Here is a 7,920-nt window from a genome sequence, read left to right as displayed (position 1 = left end):
ACATTATATATATATATATATATATATATATATATATATATATATATATATATATTTGGACATTGTATATTATAGATATTTCTGGACATTATATACAATAGATATCTCTGGACATTATATATTACAGATCTCCCTGGACATAATATATTATAGATCTACCTGGACATTATATATATTTTTGGACATTATATTATAGATCTCCCAGGACATTATATATTATAGATCTACCTGAATATTATATATTATAGATCTCCCTGGACATTATATATATTTGGACATTATATTATAGATCTCCCTGGTCATTATATATATTTTTGGTCATTATATTATAGATCTCCCTGAACATTATATATTATAGATCCACCTGAATATTATATATTATAGATCATCTTGGACATTACATATTATAGATATTCTGGGACATTATATATTATAGATCTCCCGGGACACTATATATTATAGCTGTCTCTGGACATTATATATTATAGATCTCTGGACATTATATATATCTCCCTGGATATGATATATTATAGATCTACCTGAATATTATAAATCATAGATCACCCTGGACATTATATTTTATAGATCTTCCTGGACATTATATATTACAGATCTTCCTGAATATCATATATTATAGATATTCCAGAATATTATATATTATATATCTCCCTGGACATTATATATTGCAGATCTAACTGGATATTATATAATCACCCTGGACATGATATATTCTAGATATATCTCGATATTATATATTATAGATCTCTCTGAACATTATATATTATAGATATTTTTGGACATTATAGATCTCCCTGGACAATATATATATATATATATATATATATATATATATATATATATATATATATATATATATATATATATATATATATATATTATAGATGTCTCTGGACATTATATATTGTAGATCTCACTAGACATTATACATAATAGATTTCTCTGGGCATTATATATTATAGATCTTCCACGACATTATATATTATAGATATTCCTAGACATTATATAGCAGATCTCCTTGGACATTATATATTATCAATCTCCCTGGACATTATATATTATAGATCTTTCTGAACATTATATATTGTAAATCTCCCTGTACATTATACATAGTAGATCTCCCTGAAAGTTATATATTATAGATCTCTCTGGACATTATATATTATATCTAGCTCTGAACATTATATACTATAGATCACCCTGGACATTATATATTTTCTCCTCCAGACCCTTATGTCCTCCTCTTCCAGACCCCTCTGTCCTCCATCTCCTCCAGACTCCTGTAGTCCTCCTTCTCCATACTCCTGTCCTCCTCCTTCAGACCCTTCTCTCCTCCCTCATCCTCCAGACTCCTCATTCAGACTCCTCTATCCTTCTCCTTCAGACCCCTCTCCTCCTCCAGACCCTTGTCTTCCATCTTCCTTCAGACTCCCTTGTCCTCCCTCCTCCTCCAGACTACCATGTCCTCCATCCTCCAGAATCCTTGGTCCTCCTCCTCCAGAATCCTTGGTTCTCCTCCTCCATTCCCCTCTGTCCTCCTTCAGACTCCTGTGTTCTCCCTCCTCCTCCAGACTACTATGTCCTCCTCCTCCATACTCATCTGTCTCCCTCCTCCTCCAGACTCCTCTGTCCCCTCTAGACCTTTCTGTAACCTCTCCTAATTTTTGCCCCTCTCATACATCTTTTTTCCATTCTAATTCTTCTAGGAGCAGTTTATTTCCCTTGAGAACAAGGGATCGAGCATATTGAAATTCGGCATACCTGATCCGTCTTTCCGCTGACATCTGTTTGTAGGAGACATTATCTTATCTCATATAGATTGGATGGTTGGCTGATTATCTATTATTATTACACATTTTTATAGCGCCATTTATTCCATGGCGCTTTACATGTGCAAAGGGGCAAATATGGACAAATACAATAAACATGAGCAAAAAACAAGGCACACAGGTACATAAGGAGGGAGGACCCTGCCCACGAGGGCTCACAGTCTGCAGGGGATGGGTGAGGATACTCTAGGAGAGGGGAGAGCTGGTTGTGCGGCAGTTCAGTAGGTTGATGATCACTGCAGGTTGTGGGCTTGTAAGGAGAGGTGAGTCTTCGGGTATGTGCACACGTATCTGTTAGGGCTGCGGATTTTTCCGCAGCGGATTTGATAAATCCGCAGGGCAAAACTGCTGCGGTTTTTCCTGCGGATTTATCGCGGTTTCTATTGCGGTTTCCGCTGCGGTTTTACACCTGCAGTTTTCTATTGGAGCAGGTGTAAACCCGCAGCGGAATCCGCACAAAGAATTGACATGCTGCGGAATGTAAACCGCTGCGTTTCTGCACGTTTTTTTCCGCAGCATGTGCACTGCGGATTTCGTTTCCCATAGGTTTACATTATACTGTAAACGCATGGGAAACTGCTGCGGACCCACAGCTGCGGATCCGCAGCAAAATCCGCAGCGTGTGCATATGGCCTTCAGGTTCCTTTTGAAGGTTTCTATGGTAGGTGAGAGTCTGATGTGTTGGGGTAGAGAGTTCCAGAGTATGGGGGAAGCACGGGAGAAATCTTGTATGCGGTTGTGGGAAGAAGAGATGAGAGGGGAGTAGAGAAGGAGGTCTTGAGAGGATCGGAGGTTGTGTGCAGGAAAGTACCAAGAGACCATGTCACAGATATATGGAGGAGACTGGTTGTGGATGGCTTTGTATGTCATTGTGAGGGTTTTGTACTGGAGTCTCTGGACGATAGGAAGCCAGTGAAGGGCTTGGCATAGGGGAGAGGCCGGGGAATAAGGGGGAGACAGGTAGATTAGTCAGACAGCAGAGTGTAGGATGGATTGGAGTGCTGCCAGAGGGGAGGCCAGAGAGTAGGAGGTTGCAGTAGTCAAGGCGGGAGATGATAAGGGCATGGACTAGTGTTTTTGTGGTCTCTTGGTCAAAGAATGCGCGGATCTGGGAAATATTTTTGAGTTGGAATCGGCAGGAGGAGGCAAGGGCTTGGATATGTGGCTTGAGAGGGCAGAGTCGAGGATCACCCCGAGGCACCGAGAATGCGAAACTGGGGAAAATGAGCAGCCATTGACATTGATGGATAGGTCTGGTGGAAGGGTCTTATCTTCCATCTTAAGTGTTTTTTTTATAATTTTTATTTGTTTTTAAGTTTTTCCCCAACATTAATATAGAAAAAAAAACCTAGAAACGGCAACGATCTGCTCCCATGACACACAAAGCTCAGAGGCGTCGTGCACCTGCGGGGACATTTTTTCTTCTTAAATCCATGCAATTGTGGCTAAAAATCATGTTTGCAATTGCGTTTCATTAAGACTTTTGCCCGCCTTGCCTCCTATCGCCGCGGCTGCAGAATCAGGTAGCGGGATCAGACACGATCTCTTTATTTCTCAGGTGTGAACAGGACTGTGTGTCCCTGGCTGTTATACAGCTATGACAGGTTGTCCTCCTGCTCCATGCTGCAGCTTTCCTCACATGGCACAGCTCTCTGCTCCTTACAATGGCTGCTGGTAAAGGAGGTGACCTGACCTGTCCATCTGCTTCCTCCAATAGGAAACCTCACATGAGAAAACTGAGTCAGCAGTGAAACAGTCAGTGAGCTCCTTCTGACGGCGCAGCCTGCGACACATATCTCTGCTCTCCTGAACTCCAAGATGATTTATGACCACATCAAAGTTCTTCTTTTATCTGAATCGCTGATAGTCGACTTTGACATCTATAAATCCCGGAGGTAAAAAATTAATTGAGTAAGGAATTATTTGCCCATGAAACGTATCCTTTATTTTGCTTTTATCTGCTCATAAATTAGCAGAGAAGATTCTCCAGAAGAAGAGAGATAAGTGTTACAGAACAGAATGAGCCATGTCCATCTGTGCACAGAAGACGTAGAAGAAACTCTGCAGAATGAAGGAACCTCACTGTGACATTGCTCTGAAGCCAAAAATACAAGACTGAGTGGAAAAATCTCCCCGAAGGCATCCATATTCTGTAGTGTAGCCAGGTCTCCAGTGGTAATGTGGTCACCCGAGCGTGCTCGGGAAATCTCGAGTAACGAGTATATTCGCTCATCACTAGTAATGATCACTTGTGCTCAGGATTCCTTGTCATTGTATCAGGCGGGCACTGTTCTCCCCATCACTGATCATTTCTCCGATCTCCACTCACAGCGAGAAAGATTTGGAAACTTGACATTTGGAGATAATGCATTTAGTATTTTTTATAAAATAGCGGATATAAAAATAAGTAATCAGTGCCACATGATGTGCGGAGCTGCCTATACACATGCTGATAATACATATGCACTAATTGCTGCCAGCCTCCTGGGTATAAACAGGTTAAGTCATGTATGATTGGGGGCTGTGACCCCCGTCCTCACCTATTGATGTCCCCGTGATTTACTTGTGTCTGATTCTCGGGGATTGGCGCGTAATTGACGTCTTGACACACATAATAAGTCTTTTGTCTTTCACTTGGTTTGTTCTTTTGATTATTAATCTGGCGTTGCCGGCGCTGATCGCGGGTCCCACAATGGCTGGAGCACAGACAATGAGTTCACCGACCGCTTGTCCGAATCCATCCAAGTGGATTATGTCTTATATAACTCGTTCGTTTTCACTCAAGGAAATGACTTTTACCCTCAGATCAATAATTTCCATCTTATTGTCAGGATAATGTTATTACAGACGTGAGAAGGGTTAAATAAAAAGAAACAAAACATTTACACGTTTATCCACTAATAGACTTTAGTAAAGAGAAGGAATCAGTCAACATTGGAAGATTTACATGAAAAAAGAAAATCAGGAAAGTCTCGCTACATTATTGCACGCAGGACACCAAAGAAACATTGATAGAAATAATAGTAATAATAATGACACTTGTTCTTCCCATAGTAATGATAATATTGCACATTGTCTTATTGCTATTCTTAGATACATTAGTATTACAGACAGATCTAAAATGACAATAAGGCAGATCCGCCACCACTTTCCACAATTACACTTCATACAATAGTAAACGTATCTCTTAGACCTGATGAGGCTGTTGTTCCTGCTGTGAAAATCTATGTCAGAACGTCTGTAAAATCCGTCCTGAAAGTTTACTCGGCTGAGCTATAATAACAAAGTTCTGGTGTCAGCCTGGAGCCCATACAGGGATGATGTGCATGAGATCTTTACATTTCTGGAGCCTTTTCCAGCCTCATCAGTCTCTCTAACACTTTTGGTGAAAGCTGTCGGCCTCAGACGTGGTTCTGACGACCGATCTCCCTGTAGAGGAGCAGATTTGTCAGTATTCAGGATTTGTGAGTCTTTATTTAAACACAAAGCATCTCTGAAACCAGCACGTCTGGTCTCATTCCCTTCATTGAACCCTCCTTTGCTTATAAACCGTTGGAGAAGCCATTACCACAGGGGTTCACTTACTTCTTCCTGCACTATGAATGTTTACGTGCTTCTTAAAAGATGAACTGTTATTAGACAATAGAAATATTGTTTTAGTTTCTTTACATTGTGTTTGTCTATAATTGATACCACATTTTTTTTAGTAAGCAGTGTAACAATCTAGACAATTCGAAAAGGTTCACTTACTTTTTATTGCCACTGTAATAGTACATCATATTCTATATGTGACGTCTCTATGACCTGTGTGGTCCTGTCTGACGGCAGCCACAGGGGAGGATGCCACAGGCTGCTGGGTAACGTGCTGGGACTGATAATTCTGGAATTCTCCGGAGACTGAGGATCAGTGAAGTTACCAGAAGCTCTAATTAAATCCTAATTACAACCTCACAGAAATCATTTAACCTCTTGCTTCGCACCAGAACAGGCGGCTGCAGGGATTCTCACCAACCGATGTTCTTTATGTTATAAGTTACAAAAAATAAAACATAAAACGTAAAGAATCCAGAAACAGATACAGGAACAGATCCAACAACAAACACAGAAACAGATCCAGCAACAGATACAGGAACAGATTTAACAACAGATTAAGGAACAGATCTAGCAACAGATTCAGGAACAGATCCAACAACAAACACAGGAACAGATCCAGCAACAGATACAGGAACAGATACAGCAACAGTTCTAGCAACAGATTCAACAATAGATACAGGAACAGATCTAGCAACAGATTCAGGAACAGATCTAGCAACAGATTCAGGAACAGATATAGCAACAGGTTCAGGAACAGATCCATCAACAGATACAGGAACAGATCCCACAACAAATACAGGAACAGATCCAGCAACAGATCTAGCAACAGGTTCAGGAACAGATCCAGCAACAGATTCAGGAACAGATCTAGCAACAGGTTCAGGAACAAATCTAGCAACAGATTCAGGAACAGATCCCACAACAAATACAGGAACAGATCCAGCAACAGATCTAGCAACAGGTTCAGGAACAGATCCAGCAACAGATTCAGGAACAGATCTAGCAACAGATTCAGGAACAGATATAGCAACAGGTTCAGGAACAGATCCATCAACAGATACAGGAACAGATCCAGCAACAGATCTAGCAACAGGTTCAGGAACAGATCCAGCAACAGATTCAGGAACAGATCTAGCAACAGATTCAGGAACAGATCCAGCAACAGATACAGGAACAAATCTAGCAACATATTCAGGAACAGATCCCACAACAAATACAGGAACAGATCCAGCAACAGATCTAGCAACAGGTTCAGGAACAGATCCAGCAACAGATTCAGGAACAGATCTAGCAACAGATTCAGGAACAGATATAGCAACAGGTTCAGGAACAGATCCATCAACAGACACAGGAACAGATCCAGCAACAGATCTAGCAACAGGTTCAGGAACAGATCCAGCAACAGATTCAGGAACAGATCTAGCAACAGGTTCAGGAACAAATCTAGCAACAGATTCAGGAACAGATCCCACAACAAATACAGGAACAGATCCAGCAACAGATCTAGCAACAGGTTCAGGAACAGATCCAGCAACAGATTCAGGAACAGATCTAGCAACAGATTCAGGAACAGATATAGCAACAGGTTCAGGAACAGATCCATCAACAGATACAGGAACAGATCCAGCAACAGATCTAGCAACAGGTTCAGGAACAGATCCAGCAACAGATTCAGGAACAGATCTAGCAACAGGTTCAGGAACAAATCTAGCAACAGATTCAGGAACAGATCCCACAACAAATACAGGAACAGATCCAGCAACAGATCTAGCAACAGGTTCAGGAACAGATCCAGCAACAGATTCAGGAACAGATATAGCAACAGATTCAGGAACAGATATAGCAACAGGTTCAGGAACAGACCCATCAACAGATACAAGAACAGATCCAGCAACAGATCTAGCAACAGGTTCAGGAACAGATCCAGCAACAGATTCAGGAACAGATCTAGCAACAGATTCAGGAACAGATCCAGCAACAGATACAGGAACAAATCTAGCAACAGATTCAGGAACAGATCCCACAACAAATACAGGAACAGATCCAGCAACAGATCTAGCAACAGGTTCGGGAACAGATCCAGCAACAGATTCAGGAACAGATCTAGCAACAGATTCAGGAACAGATCCAGCAACAGATACAGGAACAACTCTAGCAACAGATTCAGGAACAGATCCAACAACAAATACAGGAACAGATCCAGCGAAATATACAGGAACAAATCTACCAACAGGTTCAGGAACAGATCCAGCAACAGATACAGGAACAGATCTAACAACAGATTCAGGAACAGATCCAGCAACAGATTCAGGAACAGATCCCACAACAAATACAGGAACAGATCCAGCGAAATATACAGGAACAAATCTACCAACAGGTTCAGGAACAGATCCAGCAACAGATACAGGAACATATCTAACAACAGATTCAGGAACAGATCCAGCAACAGATTCAGGAACAGATCCAGCAACAGATACAG

This window comes from Ranitomeya variabilis, chromosome 4, assembly GCF_051348905.1.
Source record: "Ranitomeya variabilis isolate aRanVar5 chromosome 4, aRanVar5.hap1, whole genome shotgun sequence".
Lineage (NCBI taxonomy): Eukaryota > Metazoa > Chordata > Amphibia > Anura > Dendrobatidae > Ranitomeya > Ranitomeya variabilis.
Note: the sequence above shows the minus strand (reverse complement) of the source record.